A 12,142-nucleotide genomic window follows, 5' to 3' on the forward strand; every position below is an offset into this window, starting at 1 on the left:
AACCTCTTTGAGTCTCAGTATTAAATTAATGAATGAAAAAAAATTAATAAGTCTGTTACTTAGTGTGCAGTCCAAAAACAAAGTTACAAGAGCCTTACAGGAATAAATTACTTACATAATCTTAGGGCTGGGGTATAGACAGGCTGGACATCTGGAAAAGCAATTGGAACATTAGAGAAAATCACTAATTCATCTGATGTACTGACATTGTGCACAAGTCAGTTTTCTGGAAAATCCAAGAGTCCAAACCTGTTGAACCACCAAAACAAGATTATAAGAAGAACTCCACAAGAAAGGTAATTCAGAACATGAATTCCAATTTAGCCAAGTAGATGCAGAACAAGAATATACCTCACAGAGCTATGAAAATGATTAATACATTGTATTATAATCCAGTTCATCAGTCGTCTCTGAGAGGAATGCCATGCCAGATCTGAGAAGCCTCTATACCCCTGAGACTTAGTCTAAATATTACAATTATTCTTTAAACAATGAGTGAGCAGTGTAAACTGAACTAAAAATTTCATTAATGAGAATTTATAATGTAGAATCTAAAGTACATCATTTGAAATAAATCCCTACTAAACATTCCTTTATTATCACTGACTTTTTTTCCTTTCAATTTCTTGCCCTCTTTCACAGAATATTTTGCCTTTTGGTCTCCTGTCTTGCTTCACTTTTGGATATGCTCTGTGATGATTTATTTTATAGGTCAAGTCGACCACAACTGGGGACCCAAGCATTTGGCTGAACATAATATATGGGCATGTCTCAAAGATGTTTCAGGATAAGATTGGCATTCAGATATGTAGGCTGAATAAAGCAGATCATCCTTCCCTGCGTGGGTGGGGTGGATATTATCCAAAACATTGAAAAAGGAAGAATTCACTCTTTCTAATTGCTGAGCTGGGATATTGGTTTTCTCCTACACTCACATCAGGGCTCATACTATCAGATTGTCTCCATAAACTTAATGACTTAAAACAGAATTTACTGTGGTTTCCATGGGTCAGGAATCCAGCATGGTTTAGGTTGGTCCTCTGCCCACGGTCCTACAGACCGCCATCAAGATATTCACTGTATGACAAGCACAAATTGTTCAACCTCATTTTGCCTCATTTTCTCCTCTATAAACTTTTTTTTTTTTTTTTTTGGCTACATGGTTTTTGTTTATCTAGGAGAATTAAATGAGATGATGCATGAAAACACAGCATAAGGCCTAACATAGAGAAAATAATGCTTAATTTTAACTATTAACTTAGTAAGTGACCAAAAATATATGAAAGAATTGAAACAGAAACATGGATGATAGAACAATCTAGAGTATCTAAGAGGAATGTCTCACAATTTGTTCCCAAATAAGTGAAATATAAATTTAATTTACACCATCTATAATGGATATCATTGGTCTATTCTTTCCAACACAAAACAGAGCAAATTGCCTAAATCATTACATAGTATACTATCTTATAGTGGGAAAAAAAATGAGTCTTAACAAGTGACATCGAAAATAAGAAAAATTAATGTCAGAGTAATTACTCTCGGTAGGAGAATAAAACCGGCCTTGTCTAAAGTCCCTAGTGAAATTTGGTACTCATTTAAAAATAACAGAAGAACCAAATTTTATTTCAAAAAGATAAATCTCTAATTATCACCAGTTAACATGAATTGGATAGCAATAATGATTTCAAAAGAAAACTCACAACAGGAGGATGTAGGAGTAATTATTTTGTTCTAGAGAAAAAACTTGCTTTGGATCCAAGTCCATTGTTTGACCCACTATAAAAAACCACTTCCAAGAGAATAAAACAAACTAAAAAATATCAGAATGGCTAAGAATTGATATTTCTATGACCTAAATTTGTCATCTTATAGTAGTATACTAGCTGCTGAAAGGCAAGCAAAAGGAGTAAAACTGAGTCTGGAAACCTGAATTGAATAGGGGCTTGATAATGGGGTTACCCAGTCACTTCCCAGCTGGGTATCAATAACTCTTTATTGGGACTATTTGAGATGCATGGAATTAATGAAAAGTTGATGATATTTTTCTTTCAACTACAGCATTTTTAAATAGCCAAGTTAATTGCTACGAAATGAAGAATCAGTGCACAACAGGAATCTCTGTTTACAATGACCTCAAAAATCAGTGGAAGGATCAGGACAGAAAGGTAGACAACCTCTGAGAAAAAACAGCATTGGGACACAGAAGAACGTATATATCTTAAATTATTGGTAAAGTTTTCACCACTACCAAAATTTCACACTTAATTTAATGTTTCCTATTTCATACCATGCTGTCTCTGAAACCTTAGATATATAATTGTACTCTGGTTAAGAGTAGGCATTTGAGACATCATGGATTAAATAATTCTGTTCTTGAGCAGCCTTTACAATTCCAGCAAGACAAATTTTATTTTCCCATGTAAGCACAGAGTTTCCTTTTTTTTTTTTCATTGTTAACCATCCAGTAAATTGCTTTGTTGTCTACAGTGAACAACTCTCTCTGTCTCTCTGTCTTTCTCTTTCCCTCTCTTCCTCTCTCCCCTTACCTCCCTCTCCATGCTTCCCTATCCCTCTCCATCTCTCCTCTCTTTCCCCCTCTTTCACTGTCCTTCCCTCCCTCTCTCTGATAATCCCTCATCAATTTATGGCGACCAAAAGTAGATTTGAGGCTGGATACAAATAATGAATACATAAAATAAAAACATAAATTACACATATGTGTGACTTTCATACACCTTATGATTTGGATGGAATTAAGAACATGATGTAAAAACAGATTTGTAAGGAGAAGTAAAGTCACTAAAACTAAAGTCAGGATGCTCTCCATCTTCCAAGAACAGTTCTGAGGCTGAGGCATCTACTCCACTCTCCGTAAACTGATAATATCAAAGTAGGGGATCACTACATAACCTAAACTTCTATGAGATGATGTAAGCAGAGCACTGAGAATTAGTAATAAGGATTTAGAGAAATAAAGTATAGTACTGAAATTTCTCTCCCTGGGGGGGAAAAAAGTGAGAACAAAGATAAAAACAGAAGTCTTTATGTAAAACCAACCAGCTAATACTGGATCCAAATATCTATCCTCTGGGAAGTCTTCCCAACATTATCAATTATACCTTTCCTTGATGTATCTCTGACATTTTAGACATGTGTGTCTATTAAAGTGCACAACCCATTGTTGTCATCATCTCTTACATGTTGGCTTCTCTCACAGTGCTGGGAGTACACGAGGAGCAGAAGCACTCTTTCATATCCTTGCAGCATCAGCACTAGCAAGGAACACATAACATATAGTCAATAGAGGGTTGCATTAATAAATGAATTAATTAATTATTTAGTCAGGCTTAGCACAATAAATAGCTATCCAGAAACTAAATACATTAATCTCTGTCTCATCCCCGTTTTTTTTTTTTTTCAGAAAATAGTAATTTAGGGTTTCAGTAGTATTTTATTTTCTTTATCCAATTATAGCATGTATTTTAAGCACATATTCCATATAAATAACCAAATTTCTATCAACGTGTTGATTAAACTAACAAGAAATCCTTGTTCCACTGTAATCCTTGTTCCAGTGTAAGCAAGAACTCCTGAAATTCTTTTAGAATCAAATATTCTACTTTTAACACAGAGTTTTATTTAACCTGCAACCATCTTTGCATATTATACTCCCTAGTCGATCATTTTCTACATGCATTTTATGAACATAGATGCAAGTCATATTAAATATAAAATTAAGAAAATATACATATAATCCATGGTAAGCTTGGAAAACAATTTGAAGCCATTATAGTCATATGAAACATAACTGTAAGAAATATAGAATGTGAATTAAACAAATTTGAGTTATCAAAAAAAGAAAAATAACAATAAGAAAAATCTTCCGTGTCTGTAAAATCCTTTATATTTTATAAAGTACTTCTGATATATGAACGCTGTATCTTTGTAAGAACTGGATACATTATTTCCATATGCCAAGGCATAAACTGAGCCTTAGTAAATTATGTGACTTGTTGGATTTCATACTAATTATAGGTGGTAAAGTTGAAACTACAGCTGAAAGCTACTGATTTATACTTCACTTTGCTTCAAAAACCACACAGTTCATCCTTATTACATAACAATTTTAGTAAATAAATATATTTTAGGTATACATTCCATTCCTATTACTATTAATAATATTCCTATTTTAGTACTTTGCAGAAATATTAGAATGCATAAATGTTAACTGTAAACCAATATAAGCATAAAGAAGCATTATTAAAACACAATAATATGGCATTTAAAAATTGATTTGTTTCAATTGATGGAGAATCCAATTTAGGTTAAATAACTATGTTTATGAAATTACTTCAGGATTTATTGGCTGTAGCATGATAACTCATCAACTACAGTTGAGCTTGCAGGAATTTGAGCAGAAAAGTTAATTAACAATAATTTTAAAACTGCCAAAAGCTGCTGCAGTTCACTTTGCTCTCTGCATACATAGCAACATGTGCTGGGTTTCAAAAAGAAAGTCATTTCCTAAAACTGTTTACTTTCATGTCATTGAACTCATTATTAAAAATAAGTGAGCAATATTGATTTGGATGGTTTAATAATTCAAAATGGTTAAAGGCAATAACAGCACTTGAACAGACAAATATTTCCTATTATTGTTTACTACCAACTTTATACTGACTCAATTAATTCAGGCATGGTTTCCCAAAACAAATTGAAATGCAATTATCAGACCAATAATATAGTTACTAAAGTCAGTAACTTAAAACTCAGAGAGGAGATTTTATAAAGTGATATAATCAATACTGCATTTGAGGTAGTATATGGTGTTAATTTGCCACAGAAGATACAGAAATTCTATTACCTTTTAAAAATTAAAATAAAATATCTCAAAATCTGTCGATATAATATTGGCTGTGCTTTGAATAGTTGCTTTGCAGAATATATATGATTTAAAAAAAAAAACAGCTTACATTCATGCACTTTGAATGATGATATTTGCCTCAGGTAAGAGCAATTGTGGCTGATAAATGCTTGGCCTTCACTAATACTTAGTAAGAGCACAAGGTGCCTTACCAACATACAAACAATTTTCATATTTTCCTTTTGTTACAGAAATAGTTATACATGATTTTTGCTCAAAAATCTATTCACAGTCATCACACTTATTCTCATCAAATTTCCTTTCAAAAAAATAAGTATTGGCTCTAAAACCAAGTTGTTGCTACATTTGCCCATCATAACTCTTTGTAAATTGAAGAAAAGAGAAGAACAGTAACATACCTTTAATAGAGAAAATCATGCACCTGTTCCAGTTGTCCTTCTTGGACTATAACTAGTTTTCTCCATAAACCATTACAATCTTCCAATTCAGTATTACCAGTTTAAAAGAAATGAAATGCACAAAGCTAGAAATCAAACTCATGTAAGGACTGAGACTATGAGCAGAAACTACCTTAAACCAAAGGCAAAATCTATTATTGGCTAATAGTGCACTTTTTGTGTGTTGTTTTTCTGTATGAAAGCACTCTTACATCCAACCCCAGAATAAGAATAACTACTAATTGGTTTTCTGCTTAAAGACACGTATCATTGGTTGGCAACTAAGGTAGCAAGAATAGTATTTTCACCCACTCACAGTTTTAAAAATGAGAAGAAAATCTGATGTACTGAATATAGATAAGAAAATCTTTCAGATTCAATAAACTTGCTGGGAAGATGTTCTTATTTTCCTTTAAATTCTGATTAGTATAATGATGACCATTGTCTTTAGAAAATATAATCAGCATCAAATGCAAAACATGAGAAAATACCATTTTGCAAGTCTTTATAAATTTTAATATTGTTAAAAGTAAACTTTGTAAGAGATTAAAAAATGGAAAGATATACAAAGATAAAACTAATATTTCCACTCACATACTCCCCATTCCAAACCCCTTAAATGGCAACATGAAGATCCAAGTGTATGTACTTATACCAAGTTCCCCAAGCCTGTACAAAGACACACATCTATCTTGGCAGATGTTGTGTTGCTGCACCAGATTTAGGAAGCATTTACCCCAGCTATTGAAAGTACATCTGTTAAGGGACGCCTGGGTGGCTCAGTTGGTTATGGCTCAGTTGGTTAAGCAGCTGCCTTCAGCTCAGTTAATGATCCCAGCGTCCTGGGATCGAGTCCCACATCCGGCCTGCTTCTCCCTCTGCCTCTGCCTGCCATTCTGTCTGCCTGTGCTGGCTCTCTCTCCCTCTCTCTCTCTCTCTCTCTCTCTCTGACAAATAAATAAAATCTTAAAAAAATAAAAAAGATAGCTTTCACTGTCAGTTACCCTCAGAATGGCCTCAGCTGAACCAAACTACCTCTTCAAAGCTCATGTTTGCTTGCATGGGCAGTCAGCTTCTAAAGACTGCTTATCTCAAGGGTGAAAAGGCCTACTCCCTCAGCCCAACTCAAAACAAATGTCTGAACTATGACACCTCTAAAACACACATTAAGTAGATGGTGACTTTTATTGGTTCTTGATCATGAATTTCCTCTCCCTCGCCAATCCTGTTTCAACCCCTTCCTGTTTCAGTCCCAATCCTGTTTCAAGATTTTTTTTTTTTTATTTGACAGAGATCACAAGTAGGCAGAGAGGCAGGCAGAGAGAGAGGAGGAAGCAGGCTCCCTGCTGAGCAGAGAGCCCGATGCAGGGCTCGATCCCAGGACCCTGAGATCATCACCTGAGTCAAAGGCAGAGGCTTTAACCCACTGAGCCATCCAGGGGCCCCAGTCCCAATCCTGTTTCAGGCCCTTCCTCCCACAGGTACAGACCTGAAGAGCACTCCTCATAAACACACAGCTTACTGATCATCTCAGAAGATTTACAAAGATGTTTGAAATACACCACTTCACAAATAGGGCAAGAGCCTTAAAACTGTAATTTTAATTATCCATTCCCTGCCTTTGTGCATCTTTTGTCTTATATTTTACTAATACACGTACTATAAACTCCCCACTACCTTATTATTTTTGCTTTAAATAGTCAATATTTTATTAAAGAAATGTAATTACACATACACATAAGAAGAGAAGAAGGGTGGAAGAGAGAGAGTTTGACTTTTACAAAAGTACTAAAAATATCTTTTACATTGACCTACTCAGATATTTACTTGGTCTAATGCTCTTCATTTCTTGAAAAAGATCTGGAATCAAGTCTGGTATCATTCATGCATTATCCTTTGGTCTAAAAAACTTTTTAACATCAATTGTTATAGAGAGCTCCTAGCTCTTGTCTCGGAGAATGTCATTAATTTTCCTCAATTTTTGAGGAATATTTTTGTCAAATACAAAATGTAGATTGACAGCATTTTCTTTTAGTGCTCTAATGGTGTTCATTTGAAATCTGGTCTTCATTATTTATAAGGGACATTCATCATTATTTCCTTTCATTTTTCCAAGTATATAATAGTTCGTTTTTTTTTACTACTTTTGACATTTATTCTTTATTTATGGTTTTTAGCAGTTGCTCGTAATATGCTTAGGTGTTGCTATTGTTTTTATTAGCCTGTATTTGCTCTGCTTGGGGTTTACTGAATTTCTTGGACTGTGAGTTGATATCTTTTATCAAGTTTTGGAACACTTCTCACATTATCTCCTCAGAAATTTCTTTGTCCCCATAGACTCCAGCAATATATATGTTAGACTGTTTCTTATTGCCTCATATATCTTGAATATTTTGTCCCTTTTCACTTTATATTCTCTTCTTCATGTTTCAATTTGTATAGGTTCTATTGACCTTTCTTCTATTTCACTGATCTTTCACTTGCTCTGTTCAGTATTCTGTTAAACACATTTAATATTCCATTCCTAAGATAATTTTTTTTTTCTAGCCTACTTGGCCATTGGAAATTTCTATTTCCATTTGATTAAGTCTCTGCTAAAGTTTCTCTTTATAAAATTGTCACAATTTTCCTTTTAGATTCTTTACCATTTTTATAATAATTAATTTAAATATCCTTGTCAGATAATTCTGTTTGGGCCAAATTTTAGTCTGCTTCTATTGACCATTACTTTTTTTTTTTTTAAAGATTTTATTTATTTATTTGAGAGAGAGGGAGAGAGCATAAACAGAGAAAGAGGGAGAAGTAGACTTCTCTCTGCTGAGTGGGGATCCTGACCTGAGGCTTGATGCCAGGACCCTGAAATCATGATCTGAGATGAAGGCAAATGCTTAACCAAATGAGCCACCCAGGTGCCTCTATTATTACCTTTCTTGTCTTTGAGTTACAATCATCCATCCTTCCTTCCTTCTTTCCTTCCTTGCATGCGTTACGATTTATTTATTTTTTTATATGTCACATATTTCTATTAAAGACCAGTGGGGACCAAAGTAGTAAGTCACAGCAGACTTTCTTTTGTCAATCTAGATACCATAGTTGTGGATCTAGGTCAGTTTGGATCTAGAATGGTACTGCTTCTAAGTTTTTAAAATTTTAGTTTGATTCATTTCACCATGGACTTCAAATATTTTGAGCAAGGTCAGGATTTTTCTCTTGTCAGGGCCTTTTATCTGAGCACTTGTATCAATCCAAAGATTTACCTGTGAAAATGTAACTGAGCCATCTGGCTGTGGTTACTCTCAGTTTGTGTTCCAATCTGGCTGCCCACTTTTTGGATAACAGAGAAATCACTGATGCTCTCCAGTCATGCTCCCTGTTTGTTCAGCCTTTCAGTCCTGTTGTCTACCTGAGTCTTCCTAGACAATAGCTCTATATTCCTGGAAAGCTTCAAGTGTTCCAGTAAGCTTTTCCTCAGCTATCCTCGAGTCCCCCAGTATTAGCAACTGATTCTCTGAGTGTCTCTAGAGATCTACCTCATCTCCCCTGTCCTCTTACTCCCTGACTTAGGGTGGTAGCTTCCTTGTACCTACTGAGCTTTCCTTTTTTGTCTCCTTCATTTCATTCTCATTAAAGGCCTGCAGAAACAAAATGTCACAGATGGATACTTGCTCTGTGACTAGAAAGTCTAATTTTTCAAACCAGGCCACATGAGGTCATTAAAATTTGATTCAAATTTTGACTGGCTTCTCTTTTCCCAGTCTATGATGTATTCTTCCTCTTTCAACAGTTCTGCCAAAGATGAGAGGGGCTGTGGTTCTTTCCTTTCCCTTAATGGGCTCCTCACATCTTGGATTTCATTTCTTTTGGGTTTTTGTCTCGAATGGGTTTTAAAACCCATTATTTTGAAGTTTATCAAGCTTTTATGGCTGTTGGCCTGAAAATAAGAAGCTCTTTATTTTACATCTATAGACATAAATATTGATACTATTAAGTCTTGTGAATTGGTATTTAACCTAAGAAGTTTTTATCAGATTTAATTTTTAAAATATTAAAATCCTCAATTATTTTGTCTCCTTTAAATTATTAAAAATATAGATAAAAAGGGTTAATTCTTGTTCTAGAATAAATTGTTTCATCACTCAAGGAAATTCAACTCTCAATAATAGTTGCTGCCACTAAATCAGGCTTTTAATAAATTGATCAAAATGTGTAAATAGGCTGTTCATATTTATACCAAATCGCAGGATATTATTTTGATATATATTTTACAGAAATGTATCCTATGATAGAATTAATTTAAAAATTAACAAGAACACTTGATATAAGTCTAATATATGCTGAAATATAAAAGTACTATATGTATCTAACCACTATTAGTGATCACTTATCTAGGATATAATTTATGCCAACATGACACAACCTAAGATCTCAAAGAGTGGATTCTCTTGTTGATTAAAGTCTATTTTGTATTATATACATAGAGCTCTCAGGATTTTTTGGTTTTAATTTGCCTAGCTGTATGTCTAATCTTTTTTTTAATCCTTCATTATTCCTATTTTTTACACTTCTTTAAACAGCATATAGTTGATTTTTTTATCCAGTTATCTTTTAACTGAACTGAAGCATTTTGTTCAATCATTTATATTATAATTAAAAATATGATTTATTTTGACCATCTTATTCTATGGCTTTTGTCTCAGATCTTTACTTTTTTTTTTCTTTATTTCTGTCTTTTGTTGGATATTTTAATTTTACTCTTTCCTTGTACTTGTTCAGAGACCGCCCTAGACACTTTTACATCTATATTCATCAGTAGATGTACATTCCTCCCAGTTTACCAATACACATTTAAAGCCTGGTTTTGGTGTGTTTCAGTTATTCTTATCCTTTATTTATTTCCTGACAGGACATTATTACTACTGTGCTATGAATTCAATGTTCTTATCTTACTCTTTTCACTTTGGTGAGAAAATAGACAGAATAGACTTCGTCTGATCAATCAGCTCCCTTCTAGGGTTAGTGAAACTTCTGGAACCAATTTGTGCATCAGGTGTCTACTGCTATATAATGAATTACTCCAAAACATACCAGCTTATAAAAAAACAAGTCATTATTTCTCATAATAGGTGGGTTGATTGAGCTCACCTCAGATAGACAGACTTGATGGAAATTTCTCTCCATATGCTTCTTATTGGCCTCTTAATGTAGCAGCAGCATTCCAAGAAGATAAGCACAAGCATTTACCAAGCCCATTGCTTGTGTCTAATTTGCTGATTTCTCATTGGTCAAAGCAAGTCACATGGCCAAGCACAGAGTCAATATGGGAAGGACTACACAAAGGCATTGCAGAGGAAGAAGAGTTAACTCAGCAGACCAGACCTGGATTATTTAAACCCTTCACATTTGCAAGGAAGGCATATCTTCAGAATAGGCCCTTAGGAGAAGAACTTTGAGCACTTGGAATATTCTGCCTAAAATGAATGTTTTTGTATCCCTGAGGCCCTACATCATAGCATACCACTTTGATGAGATAATTAATGCTAACAATGCCTTTTATGGTAAATGACTGTTTTTGTATGCCTCAGGCCATGGGCCAGTTCCATCAGATAGTTTATGCTAACATATGTAATTTATGGAGAAAGTCTGTTTTTGCTCTGGAAGGCAGGAATTTGATTAACTGAAATCAGTCACACAAGTACTACCTACCTGTGTAAGCAAATCCCAATAAAAACACCAGACACCATGGCTCAAGTGAGCTTCCTTGGCTGTTAATACTTCATATGTGTTGTCATACATTGTTGTTGTCACTCTACCGGGCAAAGACATCTACAAACTTATCCATGGTTTCCCCTGGACTTTGTCTCTGTATCAATTCTCCCTTTGTTCATTTTATTCTGTATCCTGTCACAGTAATACACTGTAACCATAAGTTTCTGTGGGTCCTTACAGTGAATCACAGAGCCTGAGGGTGGTCTTGGGGAGTCCCACCACACGCATGAAGATATTTGGTGATATTGGTGATTATTGGTGAAGTGCAATGTAGGAATTTATTGCAGAGAGTGAGAAAGATCCAGACATCAAATAGATTCTAAATATTGCCCAAAGTTCAAAGATATCCAATACACAGCTCATGAAGGAATGAATCTGCTACCTTTCATTACTTTCTTCATTGGCCAATTACATACCTTGTGGAGAAGCTTAATGCCTGTTTTCTCTATAAGGAGCCTAAGAGTTCATTCATACCTGGCAGCCCATCTGGTTTAGTGGTAAGAAGTAGTTTGAAGATGAAAGTAAATCAGAAGAGAAATAATGGTAGATTAAAGCTGAAAAATCTACAAGAAATACACTCTCTAGGACCAGTGTATAGAAAACCACCAAACCAAAAGTAGGGATAAAAACAAGGACACTATAGAAATTCAAAGCCTGGTTCTCACAGCTAAAATAAATGTTAAACATAGCCCACCTCTTGGGCGAATTAACATAAATCATCACATTAAATGATTTTTATCTCAGTACCTAATATCCAACACATCATATCATGCTTTCACCAAAAATGACAAATCATGCCAAAAGTCAAGAAAAGCTCAATATAAAGGAAGAACAATCATCTATAATCTATAATCTATAATCATCTATAACTATAATTACCATAGTGAGATTTTTTTCAAGAAACTATCAAATATACTAATGGCTCTAACAGAGAAATTGTACAACATTCAAGAATAAATGGGTGCTGTAAGCAGAGATGGAAACTAAGAATCAAATTAAATTATAAAATGGGAAGCATAGTAACAGAAATAAAGAATACCTTTGATAGACT

The sequence above is a fragment of the Mustela nivalis genome (assembly GCF_964662115.1).
Source record: "Mustela nivalis genome assembly, chromosome: 4".
In the NCBI taxonomy this organism is placed as follows: domain Eukaryota; kingdom Metazoa; phylum Chordata; class Mammalia; order Carnivora; family Mustelidae; genus Mustela; species Mustela nivalis.